Source organism: Felis catus, chromosome A2, assembly GCF_018350175.1.
Source record: "Felis catus isolate Fca126 chromosome A2, F.catus_Fca126_mat1.0, whole genome shotgun sequence".
NCBI classification, from domain to species: domain Eukaryota; kingdom Metazoa; phylum Chordata; class Mammalia; order Carnivora; family Felidae; genus Felis; species Felis catus.
Genome location: NC_058369.1, coordinates 31052812 through 31078749, shown reverse-complemented (window position 1 = coordinate 31078749; position 25938 = coordinate 31052812). Strand labels below are relative to the sequence as shown.

Sequence of the window (25938 nt, the reverse complement as noted above, 5' to 3'; positions counted from 1 at the left end):
GGCATAGGAATAACTAGGGAACCTTATTAACCACCCAGATTCTCAGGTTTCTCCCTCCTCCCCAAGATTTGGAATTTGGTGATCTGGGGCCAGGCCCAATAATATACGTTCCATGCAGCACCTTACATAATCAGATGCAGGACAAATACTCTCTCTCTCTCTCTCTCTCTCTCTCTCTCTCTCTCTCTCTCGATTCTCTGCCATGCCTCCTGTCCTTTAACTTGTTAAAGATACCTCAAATTCTGAAAAGCTGAGGTGTGGGATTACTTACACATATTTCTGGCTTCACTCTATTGTAATATCCTAGAGCATAAGGAATGGAGGTTGGGAGGCATTTCGATGAATAGCCATTATTGACCAGAGGTTTAAAACACAAACAAGGAACCTCATGGTCTGTTACAAAGAAGGTCAACAAAACTCACACTCTTCTGGAGAGAAGCAATCAATTTTTAAGATACGTTAAATTCACCAGGCTGTAAGCAATTATTCAAATTTCAAGGAAAGAATCAAACTTTATCGATCAAACCTCTCTAGACTCACATCAAGAAATTGCAGTGGGCTGCATAGTTTCACAACCCTCTGTGTTCTGCTGAAATATCCTTATCCTCACAAGGTAGCTCATGCATATTTCTGCTAAAGCTGCTCATGCATATTTCTGCTAAAGCTGCCGGGCTGGCAGTGCATAATGCCATTAACTCCTTTAAAAAAGATGTTGAAACATCAGTCAAGCATCTACTCTATGGCTGAGCTGGACTTGACTCATTGTTAAGGACCAAATAAATAAAAGCAAGGCATAATTTTTACTCGCTCATTGTTCCCTCCACTCCAGAGAATCTGTTGAAACTCAAGAATGGAAAGAATCAGAATGCAGCCAAAGGTGATCCGGGCTCAAAAGTAGACCCTACCTCAGTTAACTTTCCTACCTCCCGCATATCTGAGTCACCACACCCACCTTTGTCCCCGGAAACCCCATAACACTTACCTAATTACTATATAATTTACTTATTTACAATAGCTACTATTTATGTCAATCACTTCCTCTTGAGAAAGGGAGCTCCAGGAAGCTGAGAATTTATGTCAGTTTTGTGTACAGAACAATGCCTGGAACATATTAATGCTCCTATGTGAGGGAAGGAAGGAAGGTGGATTTTACAGCGGCAAAGAATAAAACCCTTGTAGAAAGAAGCAGAAATAAAAGATGCATAGGGAAATGTGATAGCCACGAGCCACATGTGGCTATTGGGAATTTGAAAAGTGCTAATCTGAATTGATACTGGATTTTGAAGACTTAGGACAAAAAAGAATGCAAACGATGCCATGAGTAATTTTCTATATTGAGTGCATGCTGAAATGATAATATTTTTGATATTATTAAAATCAATTTCACCCATATCTTTTTGCTTCCTTTAATTTGGCTACTAGCAAATTTAAAATGACATATGTGACTCATATTCATGTCTCACACTGTATTTCTTTACATATTTTTTTTTAAGTAGGCTACGTGTCTAACGTGGGATTTAAACTCACAACCCTGAAACTCACAGACTGAGCCAGCCAGGTGCCCCCACACTGTATTTTTATAAGTTAGTGCTGGAATAGCTCAGTCTCGTTTCTTTCTCTTTGTTTTTCTGCTATCTTTATTTTATTAATTTTTTATTTTGAACTAATTTCAGATTGTCAGAAAATTTGCAAAAAATTATACAGAGTTAATATATATCCTTCCCCCGGTTTCCTAGTGTCTATCTATTCCTGTCTTGGTTATTATGAATGATGCTGTGATGAACACAGAAATACAGATACCTGTTCGAGATTGTGTTGGTCCTTTCTTTGAGGAGCATTTAATAGGACTAATGTTTCTCAAAAACCATTTTGAGGATTACTGGGCAAACTTATCTATGTAGTGGGGGAAAAGCAGTGTTCCCCCACATTTGGGGCATGTTGTGGCATGCAAGTGACAAGTATTTCCTTTCTTGGCACAGTGCTGACAAGTAGGAGTTGCAAACTTGGGAAGAAGCACATCTTCTCCAACAGCCACTCAGGTTTTTCCCACTGTCTGCTCCAGCTACTGGGGCCCGTGTCCAACCAACAATTCCTCTCACAGGTTTGAAATCAGGAAGTGGGAAAAGGAGGGAGGAAAAGAGCAGCATCCAAGTTGGAAGGCGGTAACGCACGCAAGACTAATCTCTGGTCTGTGATAACATCCAGAAAGAATGGCCAGTAAGCCCAGAACAACAGATGGAGGTGCATTTATTGATGGGTAGAGGTTGCAGCTAAGGGATGAAATCTTTGGGGTCATGTAAATATAAAAGTCAAATCAAAATGGTCTACAGGAATTTATCCAAGGGATACAGGAGTACTGATGCATAGGGCCACTTGTACCCCAATGTTCATAGCAGCACTCTCAACAATAGCCAAATTATGGAAAGAGCCTAAATGTCCATCAACTGATGAATGGATAAAGAAATTGTGGTTTACATACACAATGGAATAGTACGTGGCAATGAGAAAGAATGAAATCTGGCCTTTTGTAGCAACGTGGATGGAACTGGAGAGTGTGATGCTAAGTGAAATAAGCCATACAGAGAAACACAGATACCATATGGTTTCACTCTTATGTGGATCCTGAGAAACTTAACAGGATCTCATGGGGGAGGGGACGGGAAAAAAAAAAAAGAGGTTAGAGTGGGAGAGAGCCAAAGCATAAGAGACTGTTAAAAACTGAGAACAAACTGAGGGTTGATGGGGGGTGGGAGGGAGGAGAGGGTGGGTGATGGGTATTGAGGAGGGCACCTTTGGGGATGAGCACTGGGTGTTGTATGGAAACCAATTTGTCAATAAATTTCATATATATATAAAAAAAATGGTCTACAGAAGGCCCTTTACAAGATGTTAATGTCATCGATCGAACTCATCTCGCTGTTCCCTGAAACTTAGAGCCAGTTGGAACTGAGTAATTTGCTTAAAGACACTAGCTATTGACAACCAATAAATCTTTCATAGGGTGAGGAGGGACTAAATGTTTATCATGTATCTAAACCAAATTAAAACGTAAGCATGCTATTGTAGAAATGGCCTTCGCTATACGGCTTAATTTTTTAAATACGTATAAAGTATTTAATGTAGACACCTTTCAAGATACAAATAGCAGACATTCAAATAACTTCTGCATTCAAATCACTGGTCCTGCTCTTGACCAAATACTCAACTGTTCTGAAAAACTATCAGTCATTTCTTCCCTAGTGGGGTCACCTGACTGTCATGGCGAGAATAGGGTCCTGTCTGAATCAAGCTTCTCCCATAACACATTTTCTCTTCCCCCCAATATTGTGTATAAGTGTGGTAAGTGGGCAAAAGAGTTAGTATTTTGGAGACAGGTAGAGTTGTATTGGAATCCTCATTTCAAAATTTACTAGTTCTGTGTCCTGAGGCAAGGTATTAGGTTGAACCACATGAAATTGCCAACATTCTGTGGGTTTGATTGGTTAAAATGGCAATTTCATATGATTCAGCCTAACACCTAACTTCTAAACTTTGCTTTTTCACTTAAAAGTGGGACTAGAGTGCCTTTAACTGTGAAAATTACAGGTGTGTGAAGCACTTGGCACAGTCCTAGAACAGAATGGGAGCTCAGTAGATGAGAATTGTTATCATTGACCCCTTAGAGTATGTCCCTCGTATTCTCTCTTCTTCCTTCCTTCCTTCCTTTCCTCCTTCCTTCCTTCCTTCCTCCCTTCCTCCCTTCCTTCCTTCCTTCCCAGTTCAGTTACTGTCTTTTATTCACACACAATCACTTTAATAACTTCCTTCTTCTACCTTTCAACTCTTTCTTAACCATCTCAGAGATCTGTCAACACTGTCCTGCTTTCTTTCTGTCCCTTCCCTTCCACCCTCTGTCCACATGAGCCACAAAGGAATCTCACCACACCTTTTGTGAATATAAGAGTAATGCGGGGGACATATCCCTATCACTGATAAGGCAGTCAAACATTTAGAAATACTATTAGGTGTCATGAAGAATCTTTGGTATTCACCTCCACAGTCCTTCCAAGTTCCCCAATCAGCTTTCAGAACATCCACAGAAGTCTCACCAACTCTCTTTTCAGTTGCCAAATAAAAACGGTTTTTCTTCGAGCATGGATTTCCAGACACATTTTAAAGATTATATCTGGGTTGTGGGGCGCCTGGGTGGCGCAGTTGGTTAAGCGTCCGACTTCAGCCAGGTCACGATCTCGCGGTCCGTGAGTTCGAGCCCCGCGTCAGGCTCTGGGCTGATGGCTCAGAGCCTGGAGCCTGTTTCTGATTCTGTGTCTCCCTCTCTCTCTGCCCCTCCCCCGTTCATGCTCTGTCTCTCTCTGTCCCCAAAATAAATAAACGTTGAAAAAAAAATTTAAAGATTATATCTGGGTTTTGTAGCACCCTCTTTTATTTAATTACCTGGCATCTGTGTTGTTTATTATAAGTGCATACCATTTTGGCAATGTAGTAGCTTTAGGGGACTAGTCTCAGAAGCTAACTCTCCTTATACTACAAGAGGAAACTGATGACTTATAAATGAACTCTGGGGAAGCCATTAATTTGTAAATTTGGAGATCAGAAGGTATGAACAAAGGAGGAAGATGCAGGTGATGGGACTAAAGAACCAATGATGCCTCATTTGTTTTATTTTGTGAATTACAAATCCTGAACTAAAGCAAGCTGGTGCTTCGTATCTCTTTACAGAAAAACTAGTTTGGGTGCTCCGACAGTACTTTCTGGAATGTTGTCTGCAAGATCTCTATGAAATAACTAGTTTCTCTCTACTCTTAGCTGACAAGAGTTCTTCATTTTATAAACTCCTCATAAGTCCAAATATGCATGGCCAAAACACACACATTGATACAAGATTTTAAAAGCTACAACACATTATTTTGCAAAGTTCTTCATTTCAAAAGTGACCTATGATAACTCATTAAGAGGTCACCCTGTTATACATACTGTCTACTTAATGGGGATTTGGGAATATGTATTTTATGTATGATTATTTTTAGTAAAAGTCCCCTGGATTCACAAATTAATAGGGAATATTGGCTAGGGCATGTACACCATTGCTGGGTATGACTAGAAGTAATATTCGATTCATATAAATTAATCAAAGTACCATTGATAGTGTTTTCAGACTCATCACCTAATTTCCCCCACTGACTCAGACTCATTTATATAATTATAACATTATTCATTTGTGTGTCGTATTTTGTTAGTTTGGGGGGCACTTTCATTTTCTATCCTCCTTAATTTAGTGGAAATGACTATCTTAGATTTTGGTTATGTTACTATTTTGTAACACATGTTACAATGTATTATTTTATGCATTTTGAATATAACAAGATATAAACAAGTAACAAAACTGAAACCAGGGATGCCTGGCTGGCTCAGTTGGTAGAGCATACCACTCTTGGGCTTGGGGTTGTGAGTGTGTGTAGATATTACTTAAAATGTAAATCTTAAAAAAAAAAAAAAACACAAACACCTGGAACTAGAAGGCCAAACTACCCTCTTAAAATTATGGCTTGTGACACACAATAAGTTTAAAAAGTGGCTTTAACAGACAAAAAGTTTTATAAAACCAATTGACATTAAATTTTCAAAAAAAATTTACTACTGTTTAAGCTGCAAAAAGGCCATTCTGATATTGCACAATTATGAGATGAGCTGCAATATTTTGTCAACACTTAAACTATGAAATGGCTTGGATTAGAGCCATTCAATATAAACATAATGCAAGCCACAATGGGACCTGGATATATGCAATTTTAAATTTTCTAGTAGCTACATTTAAAAAGTGAAAAGAAACACGTAAAATTAATTTAAAGAATCTATTTAAAAGCCAATAAATCTAAGATATTACCATGCCAACATCTAGTCAATATAAAACATCATTAATGAAATTTTTAATACGTGTTTTCATATGAAGCCCTTCAAATCTCATGTAACACTTACAGCAGAGCTCCATTCTGGTTAGCTACACTTCAAGAGTTCAGTAGCCACATGTAGCTAGTTTATAATAGCCCAAGTTCAGATCTTTATCAATAAAGACCTTTGGGTATTCAAAACAAACCGGACGCTAATTTCTCCTGTTTACTAAGTGGTATCTTTTGAACATCTATTGTCTTCTAACATTATGCTAAATTCTTACAGTATTTTGAACAACAGACCATAGAAAACAAAACAACATAGACAATCAATTTTCATTCAACATGGAATTTTCTACAACTAAGAATCCTTCAAGTCATCATATCCCATTTATCCAAAGTATAAACACGGAGGTAACAATGTCTGATGATGATAGCAAAGGTTTACATCTACTAAGCACTTAGCATGTGTTTACATCGTTCACATGTGAGAACTTTCACTTAATTATCAGGATATTGCTATGAGGTGGGTACTATGATTCTCAAAACTCCTAACAAGGGTAGACTCCTAAGACAGATCTCACCAATGTGAATAGTGTTCTCATCCCTCCTGCAATGCGTACTCATTTAGAGCTTGCAATAGGTCAGACACTAATGCTAAGTGATTAACTGTCATAATTTCATTAAATTTCACAAAAACCTTATAAAATAGGGATTATTAATTCCATTTTTCCAAATCAGGAAATAGACTGTGAAAGCTTAATTATCTTATACAAAGACAGCAGCCAATAAGTGGCACTAAATCTCTGCTCAAGCCATGTTACTTACTTTGTATGGTCTATTTATACATAACTCATTTTGGACAAAAGGTGTTTTTTCTGGGGACTCCCTTATACACTTGGGAAATAAGGCTTGCTTTCTAGAAATAACTATAAATGATTTTGAGCACAGTCCAAATTGTGTGGTTCTGACAATAAGTGAAGATAAGTTTCGTAGAAAGAGCTGGAGCATTCTGGAACACAGATTAGAGGAGAAAAAAACATTTTTTTTTGGCTTTTATATGTCAGCATCACCCAAGTGGCACTTATATCAGGAACCCACATATATAAACATTACAATCAACAATGGCATTTATAATAAGTACTGCCATTTGTTGAGTACTGTTTCTTTTGCAAAGCTTTGAACACATTCTGGCTATTTGCTACTTATCATCACTGTAGGTGGGCAGGGAAAATATATGTACATTTCATTGACTTGCCCAGGATTGCATAGTAGCTCCTTGGTGAAAGCCAAGCCCAAAGTCACAGTGTGTTAACCTGAGTCTTTTCAAGAATGTTTCCAAGAATCTGGTACAGGTAGCCCTGGTGGCTGTGATATGATTTTAACTACACACAGGACTTCATAGTCAATATTTTCATAGTCAATATTTATCTTTACAGATATTAGAAAAATGTATAAAGAGTACAGCAAACTATTATTTCAAGGGCTTTATTGCTTAGGACAAGGCTAAAGTATGCATTAGGTTACGAAAGTGAATTTAACTAAATGAAAATGTTAAGTAAGTAATAGCCCAGGTGGTATGTACATATGGTAAAAACCTCACCAAAATTTGGGAGAGACCCCCTTATATAAGGCCATACATTTCCTAATAGAAATCATTACTTGTAGTTTCTATTACTTGGTGCAGATTCTAAGGCACAGGTTGTGCATTAATTTTGGGTTTGCTTCCAAAAGAACATGTGGTACCAATGGTGACTAAATAGTATTTTATACCCTTAGCATTATTCCATTTGGACTTTACATAACATTTTTTTGTATTATTATCTTTTCTTCTTCACTGTGCTGTGAACTCCTTGAGGACAAGGACCTTATCTTATTCATCTTGGTGGTCCTCAGTGTGATGAGGCATTTATTTCAATTAGGTTAGTGTATTAGAAAGGAACAGAGATCCACTTATGTTACATCAAGAAAAAGAGCAATTTTTTGGAAGGACATGTGTGGAAAGATCTAGAAGTAAAAATGATAGAGGCAGCTCTGGGGATAAATGGCTCACCCCCCCCCCCAAGACACCCCCCCCCCTCGGGAAATATATCCACACGGTTTTCTATTTCTCTCTGATATTTTTTCCTTTTCTAACTGGCTTCCTTTCTGATTCAGATTTGTTTCCTTATAATTTTGGCTCTTAGCTCTTTCTAGCCTCTCTGGCTTTGACTATATTTCACCTGTGATTTTCTGCAGCTCTCTCCCTCTCTCTGGCTTCTTAGTGCAAATTCTCCAAATAAGGAATCCGATTGGTCTACCATTGCTCTTTAAGATAGGTCATTAAATCATTTGTTTTTAAAAAACAACCAAACATTATTGCATCTAATTAGTATCTCAACTTTATACATCCAATATAGAACAACTGATTCATGTCCCACCAACACTCCACCCCTATTGTCTCAGTTCTTGTCCCCAAACCTTGATTCTTCTTTGCTTTACCTTCTTCCCATATATCCTTTCCATCAGCCTGGTCTATGACCATACCATCAAATATATCCTAAATCTTCCCAGTTCTCTCCTTCTCAATTGCCAAAACTCTAATTTAAGCCACCATCATCTGTTGCCTAGATTAACTGTTCTCCTTGTTCCCCTGAAAAATATATATTTTTACACAGCAGCTAAAACAATTCTTGAAATATACAAAGATGTCCACTCTCACCTCTTTTATTCATACTGTAAGTCCTACACACAAGAACCAGATAAGAAAACAAAATAAAAGGCATCCAAATTGGTAAGGAAGAAGTAGAACTTTGATTATTTGAAGATGACATGATACTATATATAGAAAACTCTAAAGACTCCACCAAAAAACTACTAGACCTGATGCATGAATTCAGTAAGGTGGCAGGATACAAAATCAATGTACAGATATCCATTGCATTTCTATACACTATTAGTGAAGTAGCAGAAAGAGAAATTAAGAAAACAGTCCCATTTACAGTTGCACCAAAAATAAGATACCTAGGAATAAACTTAACCAAGGAGGTAAAATACCTATACTCTGAAAACTATCAAGCATTGATGAAAGAAATTGGAGATGACTCCTACAAATGGAAAGATGTTCCATGCTCATGGATTGGAAGAAAAAAAATTTGTTAAAATGCCCATATTACCCAAAGCAATCCACAGATACAATGAAATGCCTATCAAAATACCAACAGCATTTTTCACAAAACTAGAACAAATAATTCTAAAATTTGCTTGCAACCACAAAACACCCCAAATAGCCAAAGCAATCCCAAAACAAAAAACAAAAAAACAAAAAACAAACAAACACAAAAAACTAGACAAAACTGGAGGTATCACAATCCTGGATTTCAAGATATACTACACATCCATAGTCATCAAAACAGTATGGTACTGCCACACAAATAGACCCATGGATTGATGGCACAGAATAGACAGCCCAGAAATAAACCCACAATTACACGGTCATTTAATCTTTGACAAAGGAGGCAAGGATAAGCAATGGGAAGAAGACTGTCTTCAACAAGTGGTATTGGGAAAACTGGACAGCAACATGCAAAAGAATGAAATGGGACCACTTTCTTACACCACACACAAAAATAAATTCAAAATGAATTAAAGACCTAAATGTGAGAATTGAAACCAAAACAATCTTAGAAGAGAGCATAGGCAGTTGCTCTGACATTTCTCTGACATTGGCCATAGCAACATTTTTCTAGCTATGTCTCCAGAGGGAAGGGAAATAAAAGTAAAAGTAAACTACTGGGACTACATCAAAAATAGCTTCTCCGCAGTGAAGGAAACAATCAACAAAACCAAAAGACAACCGACTGAATGGGAGAAGATATTTGCAGATGACATATCCAATAAAGGGTTAGTATCCAAAATATACAAAGAACTTATTGAACTAAATACCCCAAAAGCAAATAATCCAACTAAAAATGGGCAGAAGAAATGTATACACATTTCTCCAAAGAAGACATACAGATGGCCAAGAGACACATGAAAAGATGCTCAACATCATTCATTATCAGGGGAATGTAAATTCAAACCACAATAAGGTATTACCTCATACCTGTCAGAATGGCTAAATCAAAAGCGCAAGAAACAACAAGTGTTGGCAAGGATGTGGAGAAAAAGGAGCCCTTGTGCACTGTTGGTGGAAATGAAACTGGTACAGCCACCGTGGGAAAGAGTATGGAGGCTCCTCAAAAAATTAAAAATAGAACTACCATATGATTCAGTAATTCCACAACTGGGTATTTACCCAAAGAACATGAAAACATTAATGCAGAAAAATACAAGCACCCCCATGTTTACTACAGATATATTTATAATAGTCAAATTATGGAAGCAGCCCAAATGTCCATAGATAGATGAATGGATAAAGATGATGTGGAATAGGGGAGCCTAGTGTCTCAGTCAGTTAAGCGTCCAACTTCAGCTCAGGTCTGACTTTGGCTCAGGTTGTGATCTCACGGTTCTTGAGTTCAAGCCCTGCTGGGTTCTGCGCTGACAACACGGAGCCTGCTTCAGATCCTCTGTCTCCCTCTTTCTCAGCCCCTCCCTCCCACCCCTTCAAAAATAAACATTTAGAAAAAAATATGTGGAATATAAGATATCGGAAGGAATATTAGCCATAAAAAGAATGAAACTGTCCTTTGCAAGATGGAGGGATCTAGAGGGTATAATGTTAAGTGAAAGAAGTCAGTCAGACAAAGACAAATACCGTATGATTTCACTCATATGCAGAATTTAAGAAACAAAACAAATGAACAAAGAAAAAAAAAAAGACAAACCAAGAAACAGACTCTTAACTATAGAGATCAAACTGATGGTTATCAGAGGGGAGGTGGGTGATGGAAATGGGTGAAATACGTGAAGGGGATTAAGAGTGCACTTATCGTGATGAGCATTAAGCAACGGATAGGACCTTTGAGTCACTATGTTGTACACCTGAAACTAACATGACGCTATATGTTAACTATGCTGGAATTAAAATTTTTTTAAATTCTTAAAATATGTAAATCAGATCATGTCACTCTCCTACTTATAAGCAAAAGATTCCTGTTGCATCTAGAATAAAATGCCTTACATGGCTCATGAGGCTTATCTGATGTTGGCTCCCTGCCTGCTTCACTGCATCCCAGTATCTCCCCATTATCTCCCCATTATCCACTGTGTTCTTGCTGGACTATTCTACCTACTCCTTTCCTGCACCAAGTCCCCTATTCCCTTTGCACTTCTGTTCTGTCTGCAGCAATCTCTTCTCCAGATCTTCACATGGCTCATCCTTTTCATCATTCAGGTCTCAGCTCAAATATCCTCTCCTAAGAGGAACTTCCTTGTCCATTTCTTCCCAGTTATTCTCCACCACATCACTGTTTAATTTTTGTCATTGTACCTGTGGTTATCTGACACGATCTTGGTCTTTGGTTTGTTTGCTTGTTTTCTTCCTTCGCTCCTTCCCCTTATTACGATGTTAAACTCCAGAAGAAAGACCCAATCTATCCTGTTCTCCACTGGATCTCCAGCATCAAAACCATTTCCTTGAACAGAGTAGGCATTCAAAAATGGGCTAAGTGAATGAATGAGCCTCATTTGGTCCCAGCAACCATTCACAGATTGTTGGCCAACTAATAACTGTCTATCCATCATCCAATCAGCTAAAAGAGGTGGGGCCCAGGACTGAAACATGGCTGCACATGGGCTGGGTCTGTAGCAGAGGGCAAGCACCCAGTACTCATCTGGTTATGTTCTTGGCACCCTTCACTGATCGAATGAGTAAATGGACAAGTTCAAGAGTTCAACCAGTCTCTGTAGGCTCTTGGTGATACACAGTAAGACTCTGAAAGAAGAGCTGAGTATGCTTTGCCTTTTTTCATACTGTCTCTGTTTCTCGTCCAGAAAGCATTATAAAAAGTGCTAGAGACACACTGTTTATTTGGCTAGCGGCATTTGGTTGAAAATTGAAGTGATTTTTAAAACTACAGAAACATAGTCATCTGGGCACTAGTGATGAGCCTGAGCTAGAAAGTAATTCACATTACATTTTCATTTAGTCTTGCACACCATAAGGCATTTACATTCATTTTCTTCTGTGGCACCGTTTGCTCCAATGTGGGACATTTATGCTTTACTTTTTATCTGCATAAAGGAAACAATAAACTTTATCATTCTTTGGAGAACATTCATTCTGCAGAGGGACTGAATCCCATCTCTAAAGACCATGATAATCAGGGTGGGTAGTAATTTCAGGTTTGGAAATGGCAACGTTCATGTCAGTCTAAGATGATGGCTTAAACTGACAAAAGAATCATATTTAATGGTTCACTAACCACAGCATTTACTCTCTCTTAACAATTACTGTGGTAACTTGCAAAAGGACAAGGGGAAACCAGTACCTTCTGATTTGGGCAAGCAATAAACTCAATACAGAGATAAATATGAATAAGTTCTTGAAAATGAACCCTGAAGACAAACATCTTTTTTAAAAAATTATTTATTTATTTATTTATTTATTTAATTTTTTAATATGAAATTTATTGTCAAATTGGTTTCCATATAACACCCAGTGCTCATCCAACAGGTGCCCCCCTCAGTGCCCATCACCCACCCCCCTCCTCTCCCACTCCCCATCAACCCTCAGTTTATTCTCAGTTTTTAAGAGACGACAAATATCTTTATGATATTTTTGTATCTGTGAAGTAAGAGGAGTCAGAAACCACTATTGGGCAGACTCTTTCAATGCCAACATTTTATGAGAGTTTGTTAAGACGAGCACCATGATGTAAATTAATTTGATATATGAATTCTTAACAAGTTCTATCACACTGTGTAAATATCAGTTTGTTAATTTAGGCAATTTGCTACAGACCTCCTTTTCATTAGTAAAGATTAATAGAGCCTTAATTCTAATTATCTGCACTGTGGCTCTGTGTGATGGTAATATTAGGTAAGGATTTCAGGGAAATTACTGCAAGCTTTTGTATGGTTGAGGACTTGCTATGGATCTTGAATGAGGCATGTAAACTCTCTGTGTCTCCATTTCATCAATGTTGAGTATTTTTTTTTTTTTTTGAAGACTAAGCTCCATGAAAAGAGAATCTCTTTTCATTTTTAAGTTTCCTTCATGGTCAGGCCCGATGCCTGGCACCATAATGAATGTTTGTTGTATCAATTAATAAATCTCTGAGAGTGCACTAAGAATGCCGATTTAATAAAACACCTGGGGTGGGGGCAAGTGATGAGGTACCTATGCCAGGAATCAGGTACAAAGAAAGACGGACACAGGGTTCTCCAAAATTTTTCTGCCAGGAATACAAATGTCTTATAATTACATACCAAAGTGTTTATCTTCTCCCATGATTAAATAAGTGCATTTATAGTATTCTATATTGGGAAAAATGTGAAGAACCAGGCACCTTCATATCCTCTTAGTGGGCATATAAATTCTTCTCTGAAGAGAGATTTGACAAATCTATAAAAATTTAAGGTTTGCTATACCGTTGCCCCAGGAACTTACCTTACACATGAAGCTATAAAACTGTGTTAATTGTAGCACTATTTATAATTGTGAAAAACTGAAATGGCCTAAATGTCCATTGACAAGTGATTAGCTTAATAAATTATAGTATAGTTGTGCAATAAACTGTGGTATAGTGATGAGGCCCAAGAGTGTGGCAGATCCCTAGTGGCTGACATGGAAAGATAAAAACAATTTTTAAAAAATAAGAATTAATTTGCAAAATAATATTTACACTACAATCAGTCTGTATAAAAAATGAGTCCATGCAGGGGTGTCTGGGTGGCTTAGTCATTTAAGCCTCCGACTTTTTTTTTTTTTTTAATGTTTTTATTTACTTTTGAAGGAGAGAGACAGGAGCAGAGAGAGAGGGAGACACAGAATCGGAAGCAGGCTCCAGGTTCTGAGCTGTCAGCACAGAGCCCGATGCGGGGCTCGAACTCACAAACCGTGAGGTCATGACCTGAGCCAAAGTCGGATGCTTAACCGACTGAGCCACCCAGGCGCCCCATAAGCCTCCAACTCTTGATGCCGGCTCAGGTCTTGATCTCGCGGTGGTGAGACAGAGCCCGAAGTCGGGCTCTGTGCTGAGTGTGGGGCCTGCATAAGATTCTCTTCCTCTCTCTCTGCCCCTCCCTCTTTCACATGCACATGCTCTCTCTCTCAAAATAAATACATATTAAAAAAAATAAGTACATGCAAAGAAAAAGTTTGAAATATCCATCAGAACTCTTGATAGTGATTGTCTCTGAGAAGTTACATTTAAAGGAGATTCTGATATTCTACTTCATTCACTTCTGTACAGTGACAGAAAATAAAATGTGTTCCTTTTTCTAGTGAAGTAAAAGATAATTTTAAAATGTGGTTATAAATAGGAAACAGTGTAACTGTTTTAGATGAGGGGATGTAAGACAGAGGAAGAAGGGATGGAAAACGCAACCGCTGGTAGGTATGCTAAAACAAAACATGAATGTAGAGGTTGTTGAGCATAATTCTCAGCTAATTTCTAAAGATGCCAAGAGCTAATCAATTGCATCTCAGAGGTCCCAACTCTGCAAGTGGTTCTCTGCACTTTCCACTTATTTCTGATATCTCAGTGCTAGCCTTAAGGAGCATTACAACTACAAATCCTTCATTGTAATCAAAGATGCTCAAGCTCCCTGATTAGTGTGTGGGAACTCTCAGCTCAATGATTCCTGCTTCTTTCCAAATCTACCTTTTTGCCAGGGAAATGAGGATCTGCCATAGCAGTACATCCTTTGGAATAACTTTATTCTTAGAAAACTATGTCATTTATTTGACTCCTTAACACCTACCTCCAAGTGGCAGCTGCTACTATGGAACGGAATCTTTCAAAATAAAAAGTGAAAAGTTCTACCAACTGCATTGGCAACAGCTCATTTATTTCAGATTCCAGCCAGCTGCAAAAAGGGAGAGGGGTGATCATTACAGCTCCAGCCTGGAACTGTGTTTCCTTCACAGTTTATTCCTGGACTTGGGAAATTAACTGGAAAGCAAATGCCAGTAATTCTGAGTCCCAAGGAATACAATCTCTCTGAGAACCATTCCCTAAATCCTTCTTGCCTGCCCAGCTTGCCTGTCCGTGGGGAAGAGGCTATAGATGTGGGAGGGAAGGAAGGAGTCACTGTGATCATGGGGGTCTGCAAACCTAAGGACATCACTGTGGTTGCTTACAGGACAGTGGTGAAGACTCCTTGAGGTACATCAAGCTTAGATATTCAAATTCTAGCCTTGCCACTGACCAGCTGTGTGACCTCAGGCATTCAACCTCAATGAGCCCGTTTGTGCACCTGTCACATGAAGTTTAGAGTTGCTGTCTCATAGGGATGTTATCTCTCAGGGATGCTAGAGTATAACATATATGATATGCTTTGCACAGTTCTTCTATGGTAAAATCACCTTTTATTTGACCATAACGATGCTGATGCTGATGATGCCTATGACTATAGGCATCATCATCCCTGTTAGAAGAGGGTTTGGGGTGGCTGTAAGCAACTTTGTTGAAACAGTCATGGGCATCAAAAGATTTAGACAGGTTTCCAGGTTTCACATTTACTAGCTGTGTGATTTGAAAAACTTTAAGTCTCTGTAAAAAGGGGAATAAAAATACTCTGGCTCAGCCCTTGTTACTGTGTTGTTGGACAATCAAGAGAATAATGACCATACCAATAATTACGCACGCACGCACGCACACACACAGAAGATGAAAGAATTGGGTGCCTGGGTGGCTCAGTCGGTTGGCCACCCGACTTCAGCTCAGGTCACGATCTCACGATGTTTGAGTTCGAGCCCCGTGTAAGGGCTCTGTGCTGACAGCTTGGAGCCTGACACCTGCTTCGGATTCTGTGTCTCCCTCTCTCTCTCTCTGCCTCTTCTGCACTCACACTCTGTCCTCTTGTCTCAAATATAAATAAATATTTTAAAAAATTAAAAAAAAAGAAGATGGAAGAATTAACATATCCATCCTACGTTCTGATTTCTACCTTCATTTCCACTTGGTGTAGTGGGGAAAGGCAACCAGCACCTGAGTCTTTTTTTGCCAGGGGGTAGGGTCTGGGGGCAACATGCTCAAAGGCACATAATGGGGTGGTAGTGAAATTGCTACAGTTCACCCATTACTACTCAACTTATATTGCCACATTTGCTTTTTTGTCATTTATTGTTCTTTATTCTATGAGTAATATATGCCACAACAGAAAATTTGGAGGTAACAGAAAATAGAAACATCCATTTGCTTATTTATGCTAACTTTCCTTTTCTATTTCATCATACTAAGTATAATAAATAAGGCAAGTGTCTGCTTAAACCAAAGTGTAACCTCAAATATTTTTAGGAAAAAAATCTATCAATGTTAAAACACAAAATATTAGGCAACTGCAAACTGAAGCTCTACCTATCTCTCCCTAGGTCACCAATTCTCTAACTTCTGTGTGTCTAAAAATCACATGGGGACTTAGTAAATGTCAATCCTGGGCTCACCTGGCAGGAATGCTGAGTAGGTAGGTCTGTGGTGGGATCTCAGAATCTCCATTTTCACCAACCTACCTCTCTTTCTTTCTTTTTCTTTCTCTCTTTCTCCCTTCCTTCCTTCCTTCCTCCCTCCCTCCCTCTCTTCCTCTCTTTCTTTCTCCCTTCCTTCCTCCCTCCCTTTCTTTTTTCTTCCTTCCTTCCTTCCTTCCTTCCTTCCTTCCTTCCTTCCTTCCTTCCTTCCTTCCCCCCTTCCTTCCTCCCTCTGTTTTTCTTTCTTTCTTTCTTTCTTTCTTTCTTTCTTTCTTTCTTTCTTTCTTTCTTTCTTTCTTTCTTTCTTTCTTTCTTTCTTTCTTTCTTTCTTTCTTTCTTTCTTTCTTTCTTTCTTTCTTTCTTTCTTTCTTTCTTTCTTTCTTTCTTTTTCTTTCTTTCTTTCTCCCAAACTTTCTACATGACACAGACACAGGTAAGAGGTCCCTGAACCTACATCAATGGGACTCCCAGCCTTACAGTTGTTACTTCTTCACACCCTCGGCCCTGAGGCTTTTACTTTCCTGTTCCAACTGTAGAGCATCCTGCAAGCAGGCAGCTGGAGCAAGTGGCTCCTTTTTGTTTGACCTTGTGGCCCCCAGACAATTCAATTCATCTCCTGTCTTACAAAATGCCATTCTTTTAAGGATGGATGGGGCTGGGAAAGGAGAGGGAACACTGGTCACCACCACTCAACTGACACCAGCTTGACCTGGTGAAGTATATTATGTGACTTCTGGCCACCAGCTTGATAGCTCCAGGGGATGCAAAGAATGTTCTCACATTTCTCTGTTTCCAGGAAAGAAGAAAGCAGAGACAGAGGTTGATGGGGCCATGGAGCAGACGGAACATTTTCAAAGGACAGGACACCCATACAGATATGAGTGGGATGTTTCCTTCTGACATTCTTAGCTATTACTATAGCCAAATTCCTTTGTTCTTTTCTAAGCACCTCAGTCTCAGTCTCTGGGTCTCTACTTCTAGGAAGGAAAACAGATAAAAGAAAGAACCAGAACTTATTTTTGTGACTTTGAAAAAAGCCATGTTAACATCCTTCTGGGGCATAGGGCTTCTCCCAGGTAAGGAGGTTCTGCCCACCACACTCCCCCATGCCTGCTCTGTAAAATTACACACAGTGAGACCAAGAACTACATGAAAGACTCATTCAGCATATACTCATTTCATCTCCGCTGCTTGTCAACTCCCTCTGGGAGCTCAACAGAAACAACAGCCTTGATTACATAACCTACAATCATTCTCAATACGTGCCCCAGTCCTGGTCTTTAAAAGTCTGTTCAGATTTTACCTGAATAGGGCAAATACCAGAGCAAGCCCTATGAGGCTGAGAGAAAGAGACCTGTATAAGTGATTTTGTTGAATCTTCACCTTTCCCTCTGCTCCCTCGGAAGCAGCAGTGGCAGGGGCATCATCAGGGTTCCCGGCCCAGTCCGAGTACAACTGTCGCCCTAAAAAATGCAGTCAATATACTTCTACTTTCGTAGAATTAGGGGTCTAATTCTCTCTTTAAAAAAGGCTTTAATTCAGTTTTCTCATTTTCGTAGATGAGGAACCAGTTTCAAAGAGGAACTCTGGGCTGGTCATTGCCTGTTCTCAGTTCTCTGCCCTGCTCCTTCCCAGGGGCTTGATTTGCTTATCAACTGGCTTCCAGTTAGGTGCAGCCAATGGCAGGCTCTCGTTCAGAACCTGGAGCAAGGCGGAAAAGGAGAAACCAAGGAGTCTCTCCCCCTCTTGCTCTTGCTGCTTTGGAATTACTAAAAAGCATAAAATCCATTCTCAGCTCACGTACCATGTGAAAACAGGCAATGCACTGGCTGAATTTGACTCGAGAGCCTCACCTTGCCATCCCCTGCTCTAGCCTTAGAGGCGGTGGTGGCATCCCACAGTTGCTAACCTCTGGATTGCTTCTTGGTTCTTGTCTACCTAGTTCCCTACCTTAACTTTTAAAAATTGAGCCACTGGGGATGAGCTCTCTTCTCCTGACTGGATCTTGACTGATATAGGCCATGACTCGTTTACAATGGTACTTCATGAAGTAGAACTGCTGTCCAGTTCATACGTCTCCTATGGCTCTCATAAATGTGGGTGTAAACATGTCTCAGTGGGATTGTGGAAGGTTCCACTTAAGGCAGCCAGCTGCCTATGTGTGTGTGGTTGGCAGTTCTGGCTGACTTTCTCACGCAGTGTTGGAAAACTCATGGCCCCAAAAGGTGCCCCTAAGCCAATGTCAGGACAAGAAACTTAAAAGACTGAAGTTGGCCTCCATACTGACCAAATGCTATCCAACATTACTGGCAAAAGCGATGGAGAAAGCAGGGAAAAAACGAGACACAGGGCTGGGTTCGGGATGCATATTTCCATAGGAAGCAAGGCATGGATGGCCATGCAAATATGAGATGCTACATACACATAGCACCCTCTCCACTGCCTCTGCCCCTGTCCATGCCTCCACCGCCTGGATGACTGCAGCTGTCTCCTAACTGGCCTCCCTGGTTTCACCACTGCTCCTTGCCCCCTTAAGACTATCTATTTTTATAGCCACAAGCAAGATCTTTTAAAAAACAAAGCTGCATGGCTCTATTGCTCAAAACCTACACTTACACCTCACTCTGTATAAAATCCAAATTCTTCATATGATCCCACAAGACCTTATGTGATCCAGCTTCTGTCTGCTTCTTCAAGTTCATCTCCTGCCTCCCTCCCTCCTCCTTATCCCAACCCAGCAAGGCTGGTCTTCTGGTTGATTTTCAGTCTCTTCATGCTGGGGCATCAGGCCTCTACACTTGCTCTTCCCCTTACCAGGAATATACCCCTCAGGTCTTTGAGGCAAGCTCTCTCGAGATCTCTCCCTCTCTCAATTCTTGCAGGTCTGCACTCCAATGTCACTTCTCAGGGAGGTTTTCCCCAACCTGTTAATCTAACACAGCATGGCTCCTCCTTCTATCCCCTTTATCTTCTGAATTTCCTGTCAGCCCTGCCCATGCTGTTCCCTTTGCTTAGAACATTCTTTCCTCTTCTCTTTTTACTGGCTGAAATGCCATCTCCTCAGGGAGGCCCTTCTGGATCATTCTATATATAGGTGTCTGTAACTCTCTCCATCCCACCAACACTTATTTTACTTCTCCATACAACGTTCACGTTCTTCCTGCAAATTAACACTACTCTTTCTGTGTGTGTATTCTTTGTCTACATCTTTAATGTCTTCCTCCCATCCCCATGTAATTGTAAATTTTATGGGGGAGGCAGCTATGTCCACTTCACTAATACATACCATGTGCCCACATAGTTCACAGCCTTGCACACTGTAGGTGCTTAATAAGTATTTATTGAGAGAATGACTAAATGATACAACATGGGGTCATTCACAGGTGTAGGAAAGATGATTAAAGAATTTTATTATTAGAAGCCATGGGTCACCCATCCACATCTCTGTGGGTTTCTATAGGTGATGGTCTTCTAATATAGTCATCTGAGATCTCTGCTTGAAGGCTCAGTTGGGCTGCCAGGGCATGCTTGGTCCACAAGAAGTGCCAAGGAATTAACAGAAGTTGCAGGAGTAGTTTTGACCAATGGCCAACAGGAGTTGGTAGATAATTACCCCAACCTCCTCACTTGCCTGACAGAATTACTGTGAAGGATGTTAGCTGTGTTTTCCTGGAAGTCTCAGTTGCCTCAATTGCCCTTGATGGTACCTTACCCATAAATCTACTCATTATTCTTTTTCTTCCCCTTCTCCATGCTTCACTGGTGCTTCCAGGGATCACCTGCCAAGACAACTACAGATCTTTGTCTCAGCATGCTTCTGGGAGAACCGAAACTAAGGCGTCCTTCTAAGTCCTCATCACCACTCACCTGTGGGGAAGTGTTGCAACATAAGTGCTCCAATCTACACAGGCTGGGAGGTGAATTGTGGGGTGGGGGTGGAGTAATTTGTCATTCGCTAATTTTTCCATTTGGTCTATTCCATGCCAGCAGCCACTGCACCATTTTATGTGCTCTCTGCAGACAGTCCCTACAAATGACAGCTCTTGTGTTGTTGCAGAAATCTCCAAATATGGCTGTCCTTGTCCTTGGTCTACAGCTATACTCTGGTGCCAGGTCCTTGTACTACATTCTATTAATAAAACTATGAATCATATCCACAACAAGGACACTATAATTCAGTGAGCTCTTCATGTGTGCCAGACTCTGTGTTGCACAAGTAGCTTGTATGACTTAACTGAATGGTCACAAACCATTCTAAGAGGAAAGTACTATTTCTTTCTTTTAAAAAAAAATTTTTTTTAAAGTTTATTTATTTTGAGAAAGAGAGAGAGAGAGAGCACAAGTGGGGGAGGGTCAGAGAGAAGTAGAGACAGAACCCCAAGCAGGCTCTTCAACATCAGTGCAGAGCCCGATGTGGGACTCAAACTCAAGAACTGTGAGACCATGACCTGAGCTGAGATCAAGAGTCGGACGCTTAACCGACTGCACCACCCAGGTGCCCCAGTACTATTTCTTTCTTACAATAAGGAAACCTAAGCCCAGAGGGGTTATAACTTGCCCATTTGCTGGGTGGCACAGCTTAGATTCGAAGCCAGATGTTTGGCTAGAGATACACTATTAACCCTTAGGCTACACCACCCTTGAATCTCCCCAGCTCTCCCTGCCCCATAGAACTACCAGGTCTCATCACACACAAAATTTATTTTAATGCACAACATTATGATGAGATACTGTAGTTATAAAGTTTTTCTGAAATGTTAGCCAAAAAGAGTGAAACCCTTTGATAATGAGAAACAATAAACAAATGCTTAAATGTAATTGCAAATGCAGCATTTCCTGAACACAAGGAATAAAACATTACAGCCCTTAACATTTTTATTTTCCCCAAATTGGCCCTTCTGGTAAAAAGAACAGTTTATCACCACTGCTCTCGGGTATGGATTTTAGAAAATGCTTTTCCCCCAACAGAGCTAGTTTTACTAGGTAATGGCCCAAACTCCACAGATTTCCTGGCATCAACCTCCACCTGTCCCCATGTTCCAAACAGGAATAGCAGAATCAGAGCAAGTGGCTACACTTATAAACGGGGAACAGGGCTTATGCAGCCAGCGCCCAGCTGAGCATCCCAGCTCACCTTTCCCTCAATACAAAGACCCTCTTCAAATTCCCTTTCAAGAATCATGAGGATCGGACTCAGAATCTCATTCTCCCATCCCATTCAGGCCACACAACCTTGGAAGGGCTGTGCTAGTGTCACTGAGCACTGTCCTTTCTGTCACTTCGGGAGGGCTTCATTTTCCCATTAGTTTAATGAGAAAAAAAATACAGATCTGATGATACCTTCAAGAACAACCCACACAGGATTAAAGGCAAGAGTAAAAACAAGTTAATAAATATGAAACAGTTAAATATGTACATACTTTTTAATGTTTGCATATGGGAGAGAGAGGGTTAGGGAAGCTACCATTCTGGGTAAAATATAATAAGGGGGTTGTTTTGTTGTCTTGGGGGTAATGTTGCTAATTAACTAGAATAACGATCTTTTTTAGCTATTTTTAATTCCTTTCTTGAAAGTAAAAATAATATACTAAAAGAGAAATTACTGAATTCCAGGCCTTATTTTAAGCATTTCCCACTTAATACAAACTAGTTACTGTGAAATGGGTAACACTTTGTTTTACAGATAACAAACAAACATGCTAAGCAATTTTCTCAACAAAACATAGCCAGTAAGTATCAGAGTCAGGATTTGAACTTAGGCGGTCCGTCTTTATAGCTCAAACTACACTATGTTGTTTCAGTAGATTAACAGTATTAAAAGTCATAAAATCATATTGTAGAAGAAGAATCACACGGCAAAGTGTGGCAAGTATAAAAACAATATCTGATTCATTCATAACCTCACCACCAAGAAACAAATTAATATTTTGATGCAATGATCATGACATAATCTCCATAAATATGATTTAGTTTTTGTTATTTGGGTAAACAATGAGAAAAGATGTGCGGTTAATCACCACATGTAGAGAACATATTTGGGGAGGACTGACAAAGTATAGACTATGTCTCATACAAAATTTATTTTGGAGGTGTTATGGATCATTTCCAAAATCTAAGCTATCATTTATTTTTCAGAAACTGAGGTCAAAGTCCATGCTAGTATAACTTCCAATTGGAAGAGACCTACCATGTATGCTAAGATACCATGAACAGAGAAAAACAACTGTGGCTTCATATATGAAATCTGAACTACAAACCGTAAGGGAAGATGTTCTGAACTAAAGGTACTGATTTCTAACCAAGCTGTTTTCACACGATCAACATTATACAAGATGAATTTAGAGTGACAGGAAATAGGGATCTATCTTTATCCATGCATCCATCCATCCATCTATCCATCCATGTTCCTTAATGTTCACAATTCAGCAATACTAGTGTCTTAGGCTGGATTGCCCCAAAGCAGACCTGAGATCAAGATATGAGTGCAAGCTGTTTCTGGAGGCTTCATCCCTGGAAACACCAATAAGGCAGTGGCGAATTGAGACAGGAAAGGGAAAGAAGGGAAAGAAGGAATAAAAGGTGTGTTACTGACCAGGTTTCCATGATGGGCAGAGCTATCCTGCTGGGTGCCTCTGAGAAATGGTATGGAACGTGCCTTAGAGTTGTATCCCTTTAGAGGTGAGGTAATGGGGATATTTATCCTCCAACTCACATGTATTATTGGATGAAGGCTGCTCCAGGAGAGAGCAACTCCCCAGAATTTTTCGCCTGTCCTGCATACTGACCAAACAAGTTTCTGTGCCCCCAGAAAGACTTCTAACAGTCATAAAAGCTTGCAATGAAAGGTATAGGGACGAATGGCGAGGGACTGGGAGATATAGGCAGGGCAGAATCTGCCACAGCCAGCTAGTAAAAAATAAAACTAAATTAGAACCATTACATATGTATAGTTTTATATCCCGGTTAGTCCCTTTATACAATGCTAGAGGATTTCACCTATGTTTAACATGTTACTTGAGAAAATGACTTTTTTTTTTAATTTAATTTTTTTTAAATTTACATCCAAATTAGTTAGCATATAGTGCAACAATGATTTCAGGAGTAGATTCCTTAATGCCCTTTACCCATTTAGCCCATCCCCCCTCCCACAACCCCTCCAGAACCCTCTGTTTGTTCTGCATATTTAAGAGTCTCTTATGTTTTGTCCCCCTCCCTGTTTTTATATTATTTTCACTTCCCTTCCCTTATGTTCATCTGTTTTCTCTCTTTAAGTCCTCATATGAGTGAAGTCATATGATATTTGTCTTTCTCTGACTGACTAATTTTGCTTAGCATAATACCCTCCAGTTCCATCCACGTAGTTGCAAATGGCAAGATCTCATTCTTTCTCATTGTTGAGTAATACTCCATTGTATATATATACCACATCTTATTTATCCATTTATCCATCGATGGACATTGGGCTCTTTCCATACTTTGGCTATTGTTGATAGTACTGCCATAAACATGGGGGTGCATATGTCCCTTTGAAACAGCACACCTGTACCTCCTGTACTAAATACCTAGTAGTGCAATTGCTGGGTCGTAGGGTAGTTCTATTTTGAATTTTCTGAGGAACCTCCATGCTGTTTTTCAGAGTGGCTGCACCAGCTTGCATTCCCAGAGAAAATGACTTTTAATGTCTTTCGTTTTATGAATGTCCCACAATTTATTTAACTGATTCCCTATCTTTAGACATAAGTTATTTCTAATTTTGAAGAACTTAAAATAATTCAACAATAAATACCTTTGTATCTACTTCCTTCTCTATATCTCTGGTTATTTCTTTAGGGTAAATTAATCAAGGGTAATCGTGTTAACTACCTAAAGCAATGATCAGTTCCCTCCAATCTACAAGAAAACTTGAAATTGACAGCAAACTTAATATTTTAAATTTTGCTGGGGGATCTCAATACATGTAAGTGACATAATAATTGATTTGTCATTATAAATCTTTTATTCTTTATATTCAGTTGTTCTCAAATGATTCCTATACACTGGAAACCTTATTATTGTCTAGGCAAAGTGGGAAGTTTATCACCATGTCATCAAATGAACTAATTACTTTCAGTAATTAGTTCTCTATGAGAAAGTGACTAACCAACTTGCTCTCTTTCTCCACAAACATCATCTCATGCAGGCTTAACGTAAGATGGTTAGAATCCTTAGAATTTTGCACTTTCCTTGTCTGAGGGAAAACATCAAATTCTATTTCCCATTCTCCAACAGCCTTGTATGCTTTTCTTTTCTACTGAAAAGTCCTTAATCACCACCATTAGTTATATCCACTGGCCTTTTCATAGTTTTCACTCCTTTACTTTCTGAAGTACTCAGTGGTCCTACTTGTGGTGACTGGTAGCACGCATGACATTTTCTTACCTTCTGTGAAGCACACACTTTGTCCCACTTCCTCTGCACTTGGCTCTTTTGGATTTCCTCATTCATTTGTCTCGGTCTTCATTTTTTAAAAAAAATTTTTTACATTTATTTATTTTTGAGAGACAGAGTGAGACAAAGAGAGAGTGGGTGAGGGGCAGAGAGAGAGGGAGACACAGGATTGGAAGCAGGCTCCAGGCTCTGAGCGGTCAGTACAGAGCCCGACGCGGGGCTCGAACCCACAGACCGTGAGATCATGACCTGAGCTGGAGTCGGACGCTCAACTGACTGAGCCACCCAGGCGCCCCTCCTTCATTTGTTATAAGCGTGGGCATCCCCCACGCCTGAGCCCTGTGCTCCTGGTCCTACATCTCTCTTGGCGACCTCCCTTCTCCCAGGACTTTCATTTCACTGCATGAAGATGACTCTTTAGAACCCCAATCAGGCTTCACCTCTCTCTCCTTACATGGGGCTTTTAGCACAAGACTCCTGGATAGAAAACACCTCAAAATGCATGTTCAAATTCAAATCTATATTCTCTGCTTCAAAATCATTTTCCTTATTATTCTCTTTTTATCATCGTTAACTCCTTCTCCCTAATTCAATTCCTTAGAAATTCAATGTGTTCTAAAATCTTGCCCAAAACTACCTTTCCATCTCTATCACTTTTCTCTGTCATATTTTTTGCTCTACTCACCACGCTTCAAACAGTCTGAACATTGTTATCTTCAGTTTTTATTCACATTAGAAGATCATATGAAATCCAAAAATTTGCAATTGATTTTCTGTGTGATGCTGACCAAATTTCTCTCCATTCAGTCTTCTCAAGCAATGTAATGGTAACTTACCTCACCGGGTTGGTGTAATGATTACAGGATATATATGAAGGTGGCCAGCAGTGTTTGGTGCATTATGGACTTGAGATACGTATTTGCATATTTATTCATTCATCACTCAGACCCATCAGAACTCATCTTTGCCATGAAAACCTTTTCTCCCATAGCCCCCAAAGTCTCTCTTCTAACCTCCTTTATCTTTCATTTGACCTGCATCAGGTATCCATGCAGAGTGTTGATTAGC

At 39.6% G+C, this 25938-nt stretch overlaps 1 protein-coding gene and 1 long non-coding RNA gene across 2 annotated transcripts in view; one reads left to right on the top strand and one right to left on the bottom strand.

Moving 5' to 3' along the window:
• Positions 1–25938, bottom strand: part of SYNPR (synaptoporin) — a 311626-nt gene that overhangs the window by 90145 nt on the left and 195543 nt on the right. The gene's annotated exons all lie outside the window — the stretch shown is intronic.
• LOC109496529 lies at positions 19871–22822 on the top strand. Its single transcript, XR_002740310.2, has 3 exons — positions 19871–20360; positions 22127–22172; positions 22579–22822. It is a non-coding gene; the product is annotated as an uncharacterized LOC109496529 (long non-coding RNA).